General features: G+C 41.8%; 7 non-coding genes across 7 annotated transcripts; 5 read left to right on the top strand and 2 right to left on the bottom strand.

The window, feature by feature from the left end:
- Positions 1–5,323: 5,323 nt before the first annotated feature.
- Positions 5,324–5,396, top strand: Trnaf-gaa (transfer RNA phenylalanine (anticodon GAA)). The gene has a single exon. It is a non-coding gene; the product is annotated as a tRNA-Phe (tRNA).
- A 5,362-nt stretch (positions 5,397–10,758) lies between these two features.
- On the top strand, positions 10,759–10,831 carry Trnak-uuu (transfer RNA lysine (anticodon UUU)). The gene has a single exon. It is a non-coding gene; the product is annotated as a tRNA-Lys (tRNA).
- A 2,085-nt stretch (positions 10,832–12,916) lies between these two features.
- Positions 12,917–12,989, top strand: Trnaf-gaa (transfer RNA phenylalanine (anticodon GAA)). Its single transcript has one exon. It is a non-coding gene; the product is annotated as a tRNA-Phe (tRNA).
- Positions 12,990–16,631: 3,642 nt separating this feature from the next.
- On the bottom strand, positions 16,632–16,714 carry Trnal-uaa (transfer RNA leucine (anticodon UAA)). The gene has a single exon. It is a non-coding gene; the product is annotated as a tRNA-Leu (tRNA).
- A 359-nt stretch (positions 16,715–17,073) lies between these two features.
- Positions 17,074–17,159, bottom strand: Trnar-ucu (transfer RNA arginine (anticodon UCU)). Its single transcript is given in 2 exon segments — positions 17,074–17,109; positions 17,123–17,159. It is a non-coding gene; the product is annotated as a tRNA-Arg (tRNA).
- A 251-nt stretch (positions 17,160–17,410) lies between these two features.
- Trnav-uac (transfer RNA valine (anticodon UAC)) lies at positions 17,411–17,483 on the top strand. The gene has a single exon. It is a non-coding gene; the product is annotated as a tRNA-Val (tRNA).
- A 239-nt stretch (positions 17,484–17,722) lies between these two features.
- Positions 17,723–17,795, top strand: Trnav-uac (transfer RNA valine (anticodon UAC)). Its single transcript has one exon. It is a non-coding gene; the product is annotated as a tRNA-Val (tRNA).
- The last annotated feature ends 1,990 nt before the right edge of the window (positions 17,796–19,785 follow it).

Genomic DNA, 19,785 nt, shown 5'->3' with positions numbered 1-19,785 from the left:
TTAAATGTGTATCTGCTTCTGTGTACAGAGAGCTGTGACTAGAGCTCCCAGCATTCTCTGGATTACATAGATGATTTTAAGAGGAAAATGTTACAATCATCATTTTGAAGATAAGAAAGGCACACAAAAGAACTAAATTAGCTCAAGGTAACATAGCTGATTGATTAATCATAATGTTGGAATTCAAAGTGGGTGAGTTTAGCCTGAGTTTTTGACCTCTATAACTGTGCTCTGGGAGAAACTGGATTAGGCAGCACCTGATATTTGAGGACTTTCCTCTGGATTATATCACCTCATGCTGAAATAACACATGTCCATTTCCAGAAGCTTATTGGTGTGGATAATACATTTTTTTTTTTTTTGAGACTCTACCTAAAGAAAGGAACATCCTGAAATTCAGCCTCCAGGATGTGGATTTCTCAAGGTTCTCATGTCCACAAAATTAGCTGTGTTGTCAGGTATTATTTTTCTAGCCTGGTTCTTGGGAAGGTCACTTACCTAAATATGCTTGGTTCTCATTGTGGGATGTGACGGGTTTTTAATCATGTGAGTTGTTTTTTTATTTGGTGGTACTGGGATTTGAACTCAAGGCCTCACACTTGCTTAGACAGGCACTCTACCACTTGAGCCACTCCACCAGCCTGACGGGTTTTTTTTGTGAAAATTTTTTCTGGTAAGGTAAAAACCACTGTAGTACACACAACATCTGTAAGAGCTATATCCTGCAATCTTGAATATCACAGCATGTAATTTTCTGCATTAGGGGCAATTAAATGGCACCAGAACATTTCATGATCGCTCATTGAGTTCTCCAGTGTGACATGATGGGTTGAGATGTGGATTGTGAGGGATGTACCATGCTCCATCATGATTCAAAAATTATGACTCAACAAAACTAAATCATTACATTCCTCAGGGACCTTTAGAGTCCCACAAAAAATGTTAAGGCTACAATTGAAGGGTCTGCTTTACATTCAAATTGGATCTAGAATAACTGAGAACTAACCTACAATATGATCCCAAAAGGAGGTGTAGGAAAATCTTTACACTGTATTCGCGGTAGATGTATACCTTGTGGAACTCTAAGATTGTTATAAAAATTTAGAACTTGCTTCTGAAGGGTTGTAAAGCTTTTGTCCAGCACTCTGCCTTGCCTAGTGGGAAGCATTCCAACTCTTGCTCTCCCGAAGTTCATAAAGTAAGCTACAGTTAAACTCTCCTTCCAACTCTTGCTCTCCCGAAGTTCATTAAGTAAGCTACAGTTAAACTCTCCTCAGGCTTTCTTCCCTAGTATCTTTTAGTAGCCCTTTTTGGTTCAGGCTGATGTTAGGGAACGAAGACAGTGGCCAGATGAGGTATTCTATTTTATTTTTGGTGGCACTGGGTTTGAACTCAGGGCCTCACACTTGTTATGCAGGCTCTCTACTTGTCCACTCCACCAGCCCAGATAAGATGCCTGTAAAGGCAAGAAACTAAACAGTTCAAAGGCTGGTGGTGAATAGCTCAGTGGTAGAGTGCTGAGTGTCGACAGGGCCATGAGTTTGATCTGCTGGGGGTGAGGGGCTCAAAAACTATAAATTGCCTTTCACAGGTCATACCCTCTGTCCTTGACCAGGTGGTTTTAAGGGTTACTAAAAAGAACCATTTGGTACTGGGATATGACTAGGAATGTTTTCACTCATTATTCATTCATTCCACATATATTCCAGCCTGTTATCTGACATAAGATTGGGGATAAAATGGCAAGAAAGGGTTCAGGTAAACAGGTAATTGCTATCTAGTTGGATAAATGGTGTAAAAGTACTGTAGAGGGGCAACTAACCTGTGTTGGGAAAGAGGGGATATAACTATGTTGGAGAAGCCTTCTAGAGCTAGGAGAGTGAAATGAGAGGGCAAGGGTGATGTGGAAAAACTGCAATGGACAAGGATGAAGAGCAAGGTAAAAAAAAAATGCTGAATTTGGATGCTGCATGAAATGCTAGTAGGGTCAAGGAAAGAAGAATGAGATACAGTGCTCAAGAAAGGTAAGACCCTAGCTATTGAAGGTGTTAAGCACCCCGTAAAGAAGCCTTGTTTTTTGTTGTTTCTGTACTGGGGTTTGAACTCCAGGTCTCACACTTGGTAGGTAGGTACTTTACCATTTGAACCATTATGCCTGGTTTCCAATGGAGAATGTTTAACAAGGAAAGTAGGTTCCAGTTGGGAAAGGAAAGGACCAAGTAAGGGATTAGAGAGGACATGAAGATGTTTTCAGTATTCCAGAATACTGGAGTGTAATAAACAGCACTTGGCCTGATTATGAATGGAGAGCAGAGGGAGGAAGGAAGGGATTTGTAATTTTCTAGCTTGGAAAACAGATGGAAGGTGGTGGTAAGATAAGCAAGGTTAGAGGGAAAAATAAGTTTATTATTTGGACATGCTTTGTTGGAGATGCCTCTAGAGATGTCAAATAAACAATTTTAAAAATGGGTCCTACATGTGGTCGTTACATTTGTATGAGAACCAAGAATGAGAGACTGGAAAAACTGCAGATTAAAATCACTTGGTGAATTAAAAAAATCTAATATCTGGACCTCATAAGTAGAGATTCTGATTTAATTAGGGTTAGGGCTAACCCTAATTAATTAATTGGGCTACATAGTTATTAGTACAATTATATGTAAACTATGAATATGAAGGAACTGACTTGCCCAAAATCATAGGAAAGTAAGTGACCAGGCCAGGATCAAAATCTACTTTTTGTCATCCACATACCAAGCCTATGACAGGCCTATATTGCTATATATTAGTTTTCTATTGCTGCATATTTAATTACCATAAACTTAGTGGCTTAAAATACCTGTTTATTAGTTCACAGTCCTGAAGTGAGAAGTCCCACGTGACATGACTAGGTTCTTTGCTCAGGGTATCATAAGGCAGAAATCAAAGTGTCAGCCAAGTTGATTTCTCAACAGAAGGCACTGGGTGAGGCACTGACATCCTTCAGTTGTTTTGGTTGCTGTTGAACTGAGGGCCAATTTCTTGCTGGTTGTCAGCTAGAAGCCACTCTCAAGTCCTAGAAGCTGTCATATACTTTGCAAGGTGGTCTCCATCTTCAAGCCAGAAAGTCAGCATTACATCCTTCTTGTATTTTGAATCTTTGAATCTATATGCAACCAACTGGAGAAAACTCTGTGTTAGTCAGATTTTTCATCAATGTGATAAATACCTGAAATTTTTTAACGGAGGAGGATTTATTTTGGTTCACTCTTTCAGTTTATGGTTGACTGGCTCCATTACTTTGGGCCTGAGGTGAGGCAGAACACAGTGGAGAAAAGGGAGTGAAGAAGCAGGGCTGTTTATCTTTGGCAGTCAGAAACCAGAGAGGAGTAGCAGGAAGGAGCCAGGACCAAGATACACCCTTCAAAGGCACACCTCCAGTGACCCACCTCAACTAGGCTCCACCTTCCACAGTTCTACCACCTCCACCTCTTCAAATTTTGAATCCACAAATGGATTAAGCCATTGATTAAGTCAGAACCTTTGTGGTCTAGTCGTTTAAACTTCTCTGAAAATGTCCTCAAAGACACACCCACAAGTGTACTTATTTCCTAGTAGTCTTTCTCTCAATCCAATCAAAGTCAACAATCAAGATTAACCATCACAAACCCCTGCCTTTAAAGGGTCCTGTAATTAGTTCAGGCCCACTTAGATAATCACATATTTTAGATCACCTGTAATACCTAATTTGACCTAATCACAAAGTGAAATCTGTCATATGACAGTCCCAGAGATCATGCAGGGGGCACTTGGCCAACTGGAAGGGTGCCTTGGGGAGCCCTTTTAGGATTTTTTCTACTAAAATTACCCAGGGAAAACAAAAAGGTGAAGTTTAAGCTAAACAAATAATAATAGGCTCTTGAATCTAACAAACAAACCAACCTTATGGCATCTAGCTTAGGCATGACAGCTCCTTACTTCTCACTTCAGATGCTCTGTATTCTATGAAGAAGAGTAATCTGGAATTTTCTCCCACTTTAAGTCTATTGTTTATAAATTCTAAATCAAGGTCATATTTTCACTTCAAGTTAAAATTAGCCTATGTTCTCTCTCTGTTCATGAAATGAGTGAATATGAGGCATTGGTTTATTCTAACTAACAGCCTTGTGGAATTTATTTAAGATACTTTTTAATTGAGTGAATGCACGGGATGCACAATTATGCAATGGAGGCAGAGGTGGAATAGAATCAGCATATTAAAGATATTTTAAAACCGGAGCTTGCTTCTTAGAGCTTGAAAGAGGCCTTAGCCAAATTAAAAAGAGCCAAGATGGGATTATAAAAGTAAAGTATGGAGGGCTAGTGGGGTGGCTCAAGTGGCAGAGTGCCAGCCTAGTAAGCATGAAGTCCTGAGTTCAAACTCCATGTTGCCAGTAAATAAGTGAATAAAAAAGTAAAGGAGAAATTAAAGTATGTTTGTAATGCTCAGTTTAGCAGATCAATGTTTTTCATAAATATAATGAGTATGGTATACCTCATGTGGAGATAACATTGAAAGTCTACAGAGGAAGACTTTACAAATGGCCCCCCTGTGTATGTGTTTTTGTTGTTGTTTGTTTTTCTTTTACTGTGCTTGGGATCAAACTCAGGGCCTTGGATATGCTAAACTTTCCAGTACTCTTCCAAACATTTTCTAAACATTTCTGGCATCCAAATTGATGACACCTGTAAAAAAACAAAAACCAAGAAAAAAAAAAATTCATGTTTTGAAAAATCTGCTTTCCTCACAAGTATACAGCAAAAAAAAATCATTGCTGCATTAGTTTTTTAAGCTTTAAATATTTTTCTTCTTTAAGATTTTATTAGCGTATATTAATTGTACAAAGGGTTTTCATTGTGATCTTTTCATTCCCGACTATGACGCGCTTTGAACATATTCGCCTCTTCTCTTACGCTTTCCTATCCCCTGCAGAGTTGTTTAAATAAGGAAATCTAAGGAGTAACTTTTAACTAGATTGCATTATATCCATATAATTCAGTGTTTTGCATGAATTAATAAAGCAGGAAATAGGTCAATATTACTATCACGGAAAAAAACCCATGAATTATTTTTAAATGAGAGAAGTAAATTGCAGGATAATTAAAGGAACAACAACAAAAAAAGGAATTATCAGTTCTGCTCTGTACACGAGGTCCTCCTGGTCTTATCACCTCTGTAACAGTTGTGAAATGCCTACTTCCGGCTAAGCTTGCGTAATGACCTACTTTGTTATCATAAAGCAATAGTAGTACTTCATTATAATTTACACATGGTAGAAAAAATAAAAAAGGCTTACTAGAAGTAGCCGAAATAGCTCAGTTGGGAGAGCGTTAGACTGAAGATCTAAAGGTCCCTGGTTCGATCCCGGGTTTCGGCAGTAGTTTTGCGCGGCATTACAACTTGGAATTTCCCAGTAATCACTCACTCTGAACGTCATCAAAGGAAAGAGACGTGTGTTAAATAAAAACCACCTGCCTGTTCGTCCTGAAAGCGGGTTGTATCATTTCTTTTAGACTGCGTAGCACACTGTCCTCTTATTTTGGGTCGGGGTGCTCCTAAAACTGTGCTCTTCCGACCCACTACGCGCAGCTCACTTTTTTCTTGATTATCCCGCCCTTCTTTCCTTTTTCTTGGGATCAGTAGGGTGGCGAATCCCTCTGGGCTTGGGGTGTGTCTGACCTGGAGCCACCGCCACTTGCGGGGAGAGGAGCCGCGAGGCCGGCCAGCGGCGGGGTCTCAGGCGTGCGGGGCTCTCCAGAAATGGCCGCAGCCCCGATCCGTCTTAGCCAAAGAAATCTTCGAAAGGGCCAGGTGCACGGGCTTTGTCCAGCTGGCCTAACAATAGCAAGGACCCTAAACCAGCTCTTGGATGGAGTGGGTTGGGGAGTGGGATCAGAAGCCCATCTGGTTAAGTGTACACTAGGGCTTCCAGATCAAACACAGGACTCCCAATTAAATGTGAATTTCAGATAAGTAATGCTTTTTAGTATAAGCGTTGTCCCAAATAATTGAATGGAATATATAAAGTACATATTCGTTGTTTCTATAAAATTCAGATTTAACTGGGCGCCCTATATTTTTACTTACTAAATCGAAAACCACTGTGTATTGTATCTTGGTGCACCTCTGAGGTCCAAGCGCAACCCATCTTCCGCCCCAATACAGATTCTCAGTCGCTACTCAGGACGAACTGAATTTCAGGGGACAAAGTGCTATTTCCTATCCTCAGTACCTCTAAGTTTACAGATGAATTTGCATCCATCAGCTGTGACCTCCTTTCAAGAGCAGAGATTACCAGGAAACACCAAGGGATCAGCCACCTGTCCCCAAGTCTCCAGAGTTGTCCCCACTCCTCTCGTTTTGGGTAGAGAACAGAGGATCTGGAGGCTTCTGAGTGGATCCTAATATGGAAGGTGGGGGGAGAAGCGAAAACTTAAGATGAAAATATAACACGTTTAGGTATCATCTTTTTAAAGACAGGCATCAGGCTGGACAGTGGAGACAGGAATGATGTTTGATTCTCACTTCTTAAGAACTCACATTGCGGTAAAAGGTAAAATGAAGAGATATAAATTCTCCCCTTTCTTAATCTTCCAAGATGCTAACTGATAAGGGGCTTCATCCACCAAGTCATTGGGTTCTTGAGTGTTCCACTCAAGATCTGTTTTTGAATATACGATGGAGAAATAGCAGCCTCTTCAACAAAAACTGCTGGGAAAACTGGTTAGCAGTCTGCAAAAAACTGAAACTAGATCCATGTATATCACCCTATACCAAGATTAACTCAAAATGGATCAAGGATCTTAATATCAGACCCCAAACTCTTAAGTTGATACAAGAAAGAGTAGGAAATACTCTGGAGTTAGTAGGTATAGGTAAGAACTTTCTCAATGAAACCCCAGCAGCACAGCAACTAAGAGATAGCATAGATAAATGGGACCTCATAAAACTAAAAAGCTTCTGTTCATCAAAAGAAATGGTCTCTAAACTGAAGAGAACACCCAGAGTGGGAGAAAATATTTACCAACTATACATCAGACAAAGGACTGATAACCAGAATATACAGGGAACTTAAAAACTAAATTCTCCCAAAACTAATGAACCAATAAAGAAATGGGTAAGTGAACTAAACAGAACTTTCTCAAAAGAAGAAATTCAAATGGCCAGAAAACACATGAAAAAATGCTCACCATCTCTAACAATAAAGGAAGTGCAAATTAAAACCACGCTAAGATTCCACCTCACCCATGTTAGAATAGCCATCATCAGCAACACCACCAACAACAGGTGTTGGCGAGGATGTGGGGGAAAAAGGAACCCTCTTACACTGTTGGTGGGAATGTAGACTAGTACAACCACTCTGGAAAAAAATTTGGAGGCTACTTAAAAACCTAGACATCGATCTACCATTTGATCCCGCAATACCACTCTTGGGGATATACCCAAAAGACTGTTACTCCAGAGGCACCTGCACATCCATGTTTATTGCGGCACTATTCACAATAGCCAAGTTATGGAAATAGCCAAGATGTCCCACCACTGACGAATGGATTAAGAAAATGTGGTATCTATACACAGTGGAATTTTATGCAGCCATGAAGAAGAACGAAATGTTATCATTCGCTGGTAAATGGATGGAATTGGAGAACATCATTCTGAGTGAGGTTAGCCTGGCCCAAAAGACCAAAAATCGTATGTTCTCCCTCATATGTGGACATTAGATCAAGGGCAAACACAACAAGGGAATTGGACTTTGATCACAAGATAAAAGCGAGAGCACACAAGGAAGGGGTGAGGATAGGTAAGACACCTAAAAAACTAGCTAGCATTTGTTGCCCTTAACGCAGAGAAACTAAAGCAGATACCTTAAAGCAACTGAGGCCAATAGGAAAAGGGGAACAGGTACTAGAGAAAAGGTTAGATCAAAAAGAATTAACCTAGAAGGTAACACCCACGCACAGGAAATCAATGTGAGTCAATGCCCTGTATAGCTATCCTTATCTCAACCAGCAAAAACCCTTGTTCCTTTCTATTATTGCTTATACTCTCTCTACAACAAAATTAGAAATAAGGGCAAAATAGTTTCTGCTGGGTATTGAGAGGGGGGGCAGAGGGAGGGGGCGGAGTGGGTGGTAAGGGAGGTGGTGGGGGCAGGGGGGAGTAATGAACCAAGCCTTGTATGCACATATGAATAATAAAAGAAAAATGAAAAAAAAAAGATCTGTTTTTGATAAGGGAGTCTTTAAAATCTAATGGGATCAAAAGGAAGGAAATCAAAACGATGGTCTCACAGTTTCAACATCGCCTGAGGTATATCACCATGTGTGATGGATAATTTTATGTGTCTACTTGGTTTCTAGATGTCATTGTAAAGGTATTTAAAAAAAAAAAGATAGAATTAACATTTAAGTCAGTAGACTTGATGTAAAGCCAAGAATCCCATAAGGTCGCTGTGCCTTATGCAATCATCTGAAGCTCTGAAAAGCAAAGATGGGTTTCTGCTGAGGAAGGATTTCTCAAGACTTTGACATAGAAAACCTGCCTGACTCTCCAGTTTACTGCCCTGCTGAGTTTGGAATTAAGACTGCACCACCAACTCTTACTTGAATTTTCAGACTGTCAGCCTGCACTACAGGTTTTGAACTTGCCAATCTCCACTATTGTTTGAACTGAGTTCTTAAATAACTCTACTTCTATTTTCATCTCTACCTCTATTTCTATATATAGCTGTATCCTGTTGGTTCTGTCTCTCTGGGGAAACTTGACAGCATGCTTTAAACTGTTACTTTACACATAGGTAAGGTGGAAGACATACTGTTAATAAAGGTGGAATGGTACCTCTAGGAATGCTGGACCTGACCCTGACAAAGCAAACTCTATCCACTATTCAGCCTGAAAAGGAAAGGGGGAAGTCAGTGAAAAGCAAGAGAAGATGGCATATCTCTGACTGAATCACCTTCCAGCATACATGCATGATCCTACTTATCTTTCAAGACATAGTTCTAATGCCCCTCCTTCCCGAAAATGTACTTTGCCAGCTGGCCACAGGAAGCTCGCCAGAGAGGATGGCAGGTAAGCTTTGTCCTCCATTGTATGAAGGGCAGCTGAATATGGCACCCTCAAATATACCTCTTTGGCATAAGGATTATTTTGAGCTGAAGCAATTAAGAAGCAGATACAAACAAAACAAAACAAAGACAAACCACCCCCTCAATAAACACTACCTTCACCCTCATTACCTAAAAGCAAGAATTTTCAGAGGTGTTCCTTCTCCCTCCTCTACCAGGAAGGACAAAGGTTGATCACTGAAGACAATTTTAGACCCTTATCAGCTTGGAAATGGCACCAGAGGACTAATCTATATGACTAACTTTCCTAACTACTTTTATCTATCATTAATTTCCATATATTTACTTTCCCATCGTGTGTTGCCCCTGGAGATGCAAGGTCCTTTTCCTTTGTCCTGTCACTTTTCCAAAAAATTTTCCTTGTCTGAAGATGCTATATAAACTGGAGCTCTAAGCCACCCTTTAAGAATTACTGATTCTTACAAATAGGAAGAGATTTATTAAATGGCATACTGTACAGGAAATCTAAAGACTTGCAGCAGATTTAAATTCCAACCCTTGTTATACTTCCCAAAAACTGATGTGAAAGTGCTGTGGCTTAGCGGTAGAGTGCCTGCTTTGCAAGTGCAAAACTATGAGTTCAAACCTCAGTCCCACCGAAGATAAGTAAAATTGTAAAAGTAGGAAGATGCACATAAATCAAGTTTTAATATATTGTATGTACCATTTCTTTCTTTGGATTCTCAGGCGTGGTTTGTCAAAGAAGTAAAATTCAATAAAAAGTAGGTGTATGCAAAAAAAAAAAAAAAAAAAGAATTACTCAATCCCTGGTCTCTCCCATGTGCAAATGAAATATATGTGTTAATACACTTCTGTGTGTTTTTATTTTGTTACAAGAGTCTTATCTGCGAACGCAGAAAGGTAGAGAAAGGGAATCCTTCCTCTTTTACAGGTGTTTGGGAGCAGGAACTGAAAAGGAGGTAACACTCTAATTAGCAAAGGCAGAAAGGTCTGCAAGTACGTGGCGTGGTCTGCAATACGAAAACAGGGCCGCCTAACCAGGAGCAGCAGGGAGGCTGGGGGTTGGGGTGGCGGATGGCGGCCCGGGCTGCGCTTGCGCAGGGCGCGGATGGCGCTAGGGCGCGCTCCGCGGGGCGGGTGGCCGGGTGCAGTAGCTGCCACCGCTTCTGACTCGAGCCCAGATCATCTCTTTTCAGCTCACCTGCTTCGCGCTTATTTTTTGAGGTGGGCACCTGGGATGAGGACAAGGAATTGGAAGCGGTGTCTTGGAAGTTACAGCAGTATGATGCTTTTCACCACTGAACCTGTGCGCTTTGGATTTAGGGCGAAGACGCGCATGGGGGCTGGGAACAGTGGGTGGCTTCTCTTTCCTCCACAGTTTTGTAGGACTCTGAGTTCACGTTTGCAGGGGGCCGGGCTCTAAATGAAAGAGGAACATGTATTATTTAAGAAATCTGTATCTAGCTGCCGACGCACAACCTAATCACTCTTTCTTCATATTTCCCACTTCGCCTTCTTCCCGCTCTCGCGGGATCGGTGCCTTGGAACTGGATTGAATTATATATAAAAAAGGAATTAGTGTTATGGTTATGGAGTTGCAGTGAGAACGATGGCAGCCTTCATTCACTGAAGTGAAGCCGTCTTTTGTGAGCCCGGATAGCTCAGTCGGTAGAGCATCAGACTTTTAATCTGAGGGTCCAGGGTTCAAGTCCCTGTTCGGGCGCGTCTTTTTTTTTTTTTTTTTTCAAAATAAGTAGGTTTTAGGGTGCTACGTGTGTTAGGTTCCCCGTCACATTTAGAGAAAAGCGTACTAAAGAAAGGCATACTGCTGTCACACCCAGACACTTACTGTCCTTTCTTCTGGGGGCCAATATAGACGGATAAATTCTGCCGCCATCTGCCCGATTGCTGGATCCCAACTACATCATGAGAGACACAGGCTTCGGGAAGTCCCCGGCAGTTGCCTCCCGCTCACCCCCCCTGCTGCGCCCCTGCTTCTCCAGGGTTTCCTCCTGCTAGGTGCCTGCAGATATGGTACGGGTCCTGCACCTCCCCAACCCACCCTTGAAAAGAGTGTCTGCTCTCAGGAAAAGATGATCTTCTGGGAACTGACACCCCAAGCAAAGCAGCTTCTGTCTTCACAGGAGATCAAAGCTCCCCCGTTATGACTGAGGTGTGACTTTGAGAACTGGGGGACATTGAGGCTGAGGTAGCAGCTTCTGTTACTGGGAGGAAAAAGGTACATACTGGAGAGTACATGTTGCATTCAAGGGCCTGGGACAAATCGTAAAAAGTCAGTACCAACCAATCCAAATTAATAAGGGGAAACTCCAGCTCTTGCAGTTTTTAGGAGGGTGGGTTGTAAACATGAAAAGCTCAGGTGCAGTGTCACCAAGGTGAGCTAGCTTTCCCTGTGAGGTGAAAGGACTAGGTGCATCTCTTGCTTTGTAGAGCCTGAGCGTTCTTTGCTTCAGCCAGGTCACAGAGTGAAGCCAATCTCCATCTCCTCATTGACAGGATGGGATGTGGGCAGAAAAAGCCAACTGCAGCCCAGGGCTTTGGTACCCAGCCAGTACTGATAAATGAGGAAGGGCCAAGAGGCGGGTGGAGCTCAGGTGAGTGGCAGGGTCTTTGCTCTCCACACAAGAATGCTTATCTAGGTTCCAAAAGACCCCACAATTTCTTCCTTCTCCTCCCCCACTAAAGCTCAGCATTCCCAGGAGACAGGGAGTAGTAATGACAGCTTCCACCTCATAAACTTGTGATAATTAAATGAGATAGCAATGCATGCCCAGTGCTTAGAGTCTGTGTAAAAGCAAGTAGTCAATTCATGGTAGTTGCTGTAATTATTATTATTATTTTATTATTATTGAGCTTTCAATATAGTGATAAAACAATACTTACTGAAACTGGCAAGTAGCCATTCCAGAGAAGTACATATCCAAGAGCCTGTAGTCATGTGACTTGGCTGGTATGTGCTGAAAGAACAGCACTGGTCTCTGATCTAAGGAAGAGAGGAGTGATGGGCCTCTTTTTTTTTTTTTTTTTCTTTTTTAAGGAAAGTGAATCATGGGGATTAGAACAGAAAGAAACAGCTAAAGAGCTGTGGCAAATGCACACATTTTTCTCCTTTCTCAGGAGTCCCTTGGAAATAACAGTAATGAGAACTTAGAAAGTTGTCAGTTATGTCCATTTTTGGCAACTCTGAAAGGTGGAATCTCTTTGCTCCCACCATTTTTTTCCCCTGGTGAACAAGCACAGTCCAAACTGGTCAAGACAGGACGAATGGAGATCACAAAATCCTTCTAGTCTTTCCTACTTTCTTCTCCTCCATATCATCTTTTCTGTCACTGTTTGCACCCCTAAGTGAAAGGTCACAGGCTAAAAACCAAAGTCTGTCACAATCACAACCTTTCAGATGTTGGAGCTGCCAAACAGATCTGATCCAGTTCTGGACAATTGATGGAAAATCAGTTATTTCATTTAAGAATTCTTACATTGTTGCATCAACCATATGGCACTCGAGGTAGTGGGAACTGTAGATCAAGTGCTGAGCACAGCCTGGCTGCGTAATGGCTGTTTTTATTCTTTTTGGGGTCATGGGTGGGGAGAGGTAGAAAAGCATTAGGAAGACAATAAAAGGAGACCTGGCATAAGGCAGAATGTGAAAGTGTTCCCACATGACAGTTCTAAAAAACACAGAACTAAAAGTAATATGCTTCAGAAGGTGAAACTGGAAGTTAAAAAACCCAAAATTGCTTTCATTTTTAAGTTTCCCTTTAGCAGGGTAGAAGAGTTGCTTGGCTTTGCCGAAATAGCTCAGTTGGGAGAGCGTTAGACTGAAGATTTAAAGGTCCCTGGTTCGATCCCGGGTTTCGGCAGGGTTTTGGTTGGTGCTGGAGTAAACTTCTATTTGCAGTGGAGGTGTTCCTCCCCAATTCCATTGGATACTTGTATCCAGGACATACACACACCAAGCACAGAGCAGATGGCTTTATCTCTTTAAATGATATGTAGTAACAATAACGAGACTGTTGCTTTAGTATGACACTATAAGGATCTGGGGTTTAAGCCTATTAAGCGAGTCCTGTAATCACACTTTGTATCTTGTGGCTCAAAGTTTCTAACTGTAGAGGTTGACATTCCTGCTATAGAACTGGAGGTTTGGGTTTGACCCCTCAGTGTAATCACCCCGCTAGGGTTCAGATTTTCTCATTAATGATGGACACAAAAGACAGTCTACAAAACCACTCACAAGTCAGGGGCTCACCAGAAGGCTAGGAATCTGGTGAATGATGGTCCCTAGCCAGAGATTATGTGTCTCCACGTGTCTTCATCTCAAATATTTCTTGGAATCTCACTTTCCTTACTGGAACACATTTTTTTCAGTGCCAAAATCTGCTCATTTTTTGCCCAAAATGCTGTTATTGTGATTCTGACGACAGATGTGTGAGTTCCTTGATTATGTGTTTATTGATGTTTTGGATATAAAATAATACATGTCAGTTTTAAGAAAAATATCTGAAGACAAAACTACATACACAAGTTGGAAGAGAAAGTTACCTGGGACTTTTTCATTTTTCAGCAAAAGCTAGGCAAGGTCTTCTCTTGCCTGCTTTCTGGATTGTAAAGTCCCTAACAGGGAGCTCAGGGTGCCTGAATTCAATCAAATTCATTTTCATGCTTAAAATAACTACTGCGGGAACCCTGGATCCTCAGATTAAAGGTCTGATTGCTCTACCGACTGAGCTGTCCAGATCCTTAAAGGTATCCCTTCCCTTAAAGTTATCCCTTCCCTTAGCCTATCTGCAGTGAAACAGACCAAGTGGCCACATTCTTTATTGGTTAAAATTCTGAATCTTTTTACTAATTTCCTGAGAGGTGAACTTGCAAAATTGAGATGAGTAGGCGTCTGGCGAAATTGAGCATTTTTCCTTTTCTCTGATCTTGTGTCTGTGTGCACAAAGATTAAAAAATAATAATAATAACTGCCTAGCCTTGCTTGACCAGCCTCGCCCAAGCCCCTAACCTGTGAGATCCTAAAAGGAAACTGCCCGGAGGAATCCCCCCAGATTTAAGACCTCTGGGGCGGCCTGTGGGTGGATAGCGGGATTTCTAATTCCAGCCCTAGTTTTTAAGGAGCCTTGTGGGCGGGGCAATCATGAATAATTAGGTTTCCAAAAGCGTTCTGAGCTCCAGGAACCCAGCAAACTCGTGGGTTGAAAACCCTGGTCTTGGTCCTGGGAGCAGCAAGTAGAAGATGACGGTATATAACTGATCATTTTTCTGAAGTTTCTATTGAAAGACTTTGATCATGCAAGCTAAGCTACAGGCTGGATTTTATTATTATTTTTAAGGAGTCCTATTATCTTGGCAACTGTTTCCCAGGTGTACCCAAGGCAGCAGTTTTACAATTTTTCCTGCTTTTTCATAATTTCTTTGCCTTAGCATTCCTTAAGTCTTTGGATAAGTTCTCTTGAAGGGAGGGTTTGAAACCCTGGGAGGTGGAGGCTCACATGCATCAGAGTTCAGATGCATGTTCTGAACTGTCCACTATGTGGGAGAACAGTGAGGTTTGCGTTCCTTTATGGAAAAATGTATTAGAATAGTGGGCAAAGATTAAAAAATAACCAGTTATGGAAAGATACTCAGGTTATGTTAAGTAAAGAGAATACAATATGCCAAACAGTATATATAGAATAATACTTGTGAAAAAATTAAAGGATATGTATAGATATGAACATATTAATTGCATATGAAGTTATAGTGTTTTGCTCTATAGGAGCTCTATAAAGATGGGAAACAATCTGATAAGAATGGCTGTCTTTTGGGGGAATGACAATGAAGTGTGTGAGAGGAAGCTCTCATTGTTTCTTTTATGCACATGTATTATTGGAATTTAAAAGACAAGCACGTGTTGCTTTTGTAATAGCACATGAAAAAAAAATGTGATCTGTTAAATCACTCCATGCTTTTGGGTTGTGTTTTCTAAGGATTCAGCAGAGAAAGGCTAGAAGCACAGACTTCTCACCACCTCGTTTTGAAGGAGAGCTGTGGCATTGGAAAGTCACCCTAAGCATTTGATGGCAAGTCTAGGTTCAACCAAGAACCCCAACTGTGAGACACTCCCTAGAAAAGGGGCTGCATATGTTTTGAGGTCACCCCCAAGGGAGTTATGAGCCTTCAGCCTGTTCCTCCCTGAACTTCAGAACCTGCACTTAGCTTCCATGTTTTTCAAGATTCACAATGGCTGCAGATTTTTTTGGGGGGGGTTAGGTGGGGTGGGTGGAGGGCAAAGGGGGAGAGGAGAGGAGGTACTAAAGTTTGAACTCAGGATTTGGCCCTTGCTAGGCAGATACTCTACTACTTGAGCCAGGCTCCCAGCCCCTAGTTGCATGAAGATCTTTTCATAATTAAGAGCTTGGAGATCTGCTCCCTGATTCCCCAGGACACACCAGGTCAACAGACCTCAAACACTGAGGCCGCAGGTCTTAGACTGTCAATCAAGATTGATAGTGTGGCACAGGCTTGCTTAACATAGAGAGGTAACAGCAGCTGTGTGTGCATTTCATTCAGCTCCTCCTAGCACTTGTTTTCCCTGACCATCTTGAAATGCCATCAGCATCCCACTTTCTAACGTTTTGGTTTGGGAAATCCTAGTTGATCCTTAGAGACAGGGCTCAGGAATTGTGCAGAGACCCCTGCTTGATCCTCTCCAGAAGGGTTAGGAACTGTGAGCTCAGGACCTGACCACAGACAACCTTAGCACCCTGCTTAAGGGGTCTTTCTTCCTGCAATATTTCTGCTTTGGGAACAGAACTGTCATTATGTCTCCAAGAAGCTGGCCTAGTGCCTGACTGCAAAGCAAATTCTCCAAAGCTGTTCTTGAATGAATGGGTAATTGAATGAGGGCCATTGGTCTGGGAAGGTTTTTCATAGAGGAGAAGGGACAGAGTTGCTCCTTGGAAGTTTTTATTTGGTTGAGAGAGAGAGGGAGAACATTAATACTAAGGTGAATGACAAAAAATTCTCGTGTCACTTTGTTTTATTTTCTTTATTTCAGATACGAATCACCATCTGAAATTATCCTGTTTGCTTATTTATCTCTTCCTCCTGTCACTCTGTCCTGTAAGGTCTACTGGGCAGTAACTTTATTGGTAAGGACCTTATCTTTTTTGTTATTTTATGTGCTTAAAATAAAAACACTTCTGCATCCCTACATCCCCAGAGTTTAGAACAATACTGGCACACAGTGGGATCTCAAGAGATAGCTGTTAGCTAAGAGTGAATGTTTTTGTAGCCCATTGCCATCTGCTTTCTACATCCTGCCCACGGAGTACCCCCCAAGGTAGAAGAGTTTCACACAAGAGTTCTTTTCCCGTTTTCCAAGCCATTAATTCTGAAGTTGTCCTGTGTTTTTTATATCTGGGGAAAACACATTAACCTTCTGGTTAAAATATTGTCATTTCATCATTCAGGCTGAGTTGGCTACCGAAGGCAAATCTGGAAAATTAACTCACTTGTACCAGAAGTGGGGTTCGAACCCACGCGGATGTTAATCCATTGGATCTTAAGTCCAACGCCTTAACCACTCGGCCATTCTGGTACCTGGTAAGGGGGAGTTTTATTTTCAGGCAACCGGGGCAATTCTGAGCGACTGAAGTTTCTGAACAATTTAAAATAGTTTTTCTTCATGTAAAAGAAAAACACTGGGGAAGGAGAGGAAACGCTTTTATTAACTTTGATAATATTTTCCTAATTGTTTTCATCTTGTCACCAGAAACACAGGAGTAAAAGGATCCATAATACCTCCAAGTAAATGGATGCATTAAGGAACTGGAATCATTTCTTTTATTTCTTAAAATGGGGTCAACACACTGGATATTTTTTTAAAGGCTAATTTTTTTGGTTGTATTTTTGACTTTCACTTTCTGTACCTTCTGTCCTATTATTATAAAACAAAAGCGACTCTGGTGGGACTCGAACCCACAACCTTTGAATGCCTCCATCTGTCTAGAAGTCCAATGCGCTATCCATTGCGCCACAGAGCCAGGTATTTTGCTTCCTGCGTGCTGCCTACATCAGGGCAGGAGCGGCGCGCTAGCGCCGACAGCTTTCTTCCTTTCGTAATCAAGAAGCCGCAGGAGGCCGAGGAGAAGCGCGCAAGAAAACCGCATTAAAAAATCCGAAACATTTTTTTATCCCCGTGCACAATCACCAAACACGACATCCCGATCTCACTTCACGTCGTCACAATGTCTTTCTGTGTAGCTAAAAAGTCCCGGAAAAAAGCCGCGCGCAGGGTTCCATAGTGTAGCGGTTATCACGTCTGCTTTACACGCAGAAGGTCCTGGGTTCGAGCCCCAGTGGAACCAGCGAGGCACTAAGGTGGTTGTTCGTTTTTTGTAATATTGTTAGCAGTTTCACCAGTTTCTGTGTCAAACTGCTAACAGTTTCAGGGCGGGACACCTTTTGTCTTGCGAGCGCTGGAAAGGCTGAAAAACTCATGAAGATTTTTCTCCACCAGCAACCGGAGAACTTTTTGTTTTGATCTAGTTCTCTTCAAATGTTATTGTCTTTAATTACCGGATCCTCGAGCATTTCTCCTATGTGTGGTTCCATAGTGTAGCGGTTATCACGTCTGCTTTACACGCAGAAGGTCCTGGGTTCGAGCCCCAGTGGAACCACGTCGTGGCTTATCTTTTCAGGGTTCATGTCATGTTTTGCAAATTCAGATTTTGCTACTGGAAATTGCGAAAGAGCGGTTGTGCCGACGTCTCTGTGGCGCGTCCAGTCCCGGCTCCGGCTCGGTTTCCTTGAGCTCATGTTGCAGATTGGATTGGCGACGCTGCCCCCGCGTGGCGGCTTCGGGATGATGCAGCCAACTGGAGTCTCAGGGAGCCACTGAGCATGCGCGCCGCCGACTGCGGGCCAGCCCTCCTGGTTCCCCGCGCTCACCTCTGAACTCTGCGCCTTAACAGGTGAAGAACACCCGCTGCTGCTTCGCTCCAAGCCCATTGTCTCATGCTTTACTAGTATTAAAAATACCTTTTAAAAATAAATGTCATGTCCAAGGTAAAGAATTAAAAATATTCCATGTGTTTCACAGAGATGTCTCCCTTCCATTATTCAGCCCTTACAAATTCCTTTTGTAACCTTCCGGAAGTGTTCCGCGCATTCACCACTACACATGCACACTTGCTTTATAAGTCACTTTATTCTTTTGTGCAAAGGTTAGCATCCCCCCTCCTCCAGCCACGCTCTGAAAACTATTTCCTCCATAATCTTCACTCAGTCTCTCGCTTCCAGTGTTTGGATATGTCGCAGTGCCTTTCAATGAACCATTAAATTGTACCCAGTCTTACAGGCAATGCTGTTGGTTGGTTCTTGGACAAGTCAATATGTAGAATAAGAAAAACAACCCTGAACAGGTCTTTCTTTCTTCCCTCTCTCCCTCTCTTCCTTCCTTCCTCTCTCCTCTCTCTCTTTCTCCCTCCCTTCTCCCTCCCTCCTTTTCTCTTTTCTTTCTTTCTTTCTTTCTTTCTTTCTTTCTTTCTTTCTTTCTTTCTTTCTTTCTTTCTTTCTTTCTTTCTTTCTTTCTTTCTTTCTTTCTTTTCTTTCTTTCTTTCTTTCTTCTTTCTCTCTTTCTTCTTTCTCTTTCTTTCTTTCTTTCTTTTCTTTCTTTCTCTCTCCCCCCCTTCCTTCCTTCTTTCCTTTCTCTCTCTCTCTCTCTTCTTTTATCCTTGTGCTGGGAGGGAGTACATTGTGGCAGTTACAAAAATTCTTACACTACATCAAATATATCATAGTTGAATTCATACCTTCCACTGCTCTCCTTCATCCTCCCTCCCTGGATTTTTGGGACAGTTTCAACAGGTACCAGTTTTGTATTTACATACATGTGTATACATTATTTGCACCATATTCACCCATTTCCCTACCACCTTCTCCCTCCCATGGGTGTCCCCCCCCCCAGCAGAACCTGTTCTGCTCTCCTGTTCTCCAAATCTGTATATGAAAAAAAGGAAAAAAAATGACATTTTTGCTTGTTTAAGATAGCTCCACAGGGACTTTCCTTGTGATATTTCCATGTGTATATGTATTATAACCCTAATTGGCTCATCTCATCTATTTTCCTTCTTTTTACCTTAGCCCGATTGTTATGATGGTGTATGCTGGTTTAAAAATTCCATATTCATCTTGTACATCAACTACATTCACTTTCTTAACTTCCTTCTTTTACCCTCCCTCTATTGTATGCGATCTCCCCTTAGTGTGACCTGGTTTTCATAATATTGCTGCATTTGTGTTAGGTCTATATTTCACATATGAGAGAAAACATGCGACTTTTGGCCTTCTGCACCTGGCTAACTTCACTTAAGATGATGTTCTCCTGTCCCATTCACTTACCTGCAAGCGATAAAATTTGTGAAAGAATAAAATTCCATTGTATATAAATACAAATGTATTTTAGCACAACTACTATGGAAAACAGTATGGAGGCTCCTCAAAAAACTAAAAATGGAACTACCATATGATCTAGCAGTACCACTCCTAGGGATGCACCTGAAGGAAGGGAAGTCAGTTTACAAGAAAGACTTTTTTTCCCCTGGTGGGGATGGAACCCAGGGCCTTAGGTATGCAAAGTGTCCATTATACCACTGTGCACCAACCCCA

The sequence above is a fragment of the Castor canadensis genome, chromosome 1 (assembly GCF_047511655.1).
Source record: "Castor canadensis chromosome 1, mCasCan1.hap1v2, whole genome shotgun sequence".
Classification (NCBI taxonomy): Eukaryota; Metazoa; Chordata; class Mammalia; order Rodentia; family Castoridae; genus Castor; species Castor canadensis.
This window is presented reverse-complemented; position numbering and strand designations above follow the sequence as displayed.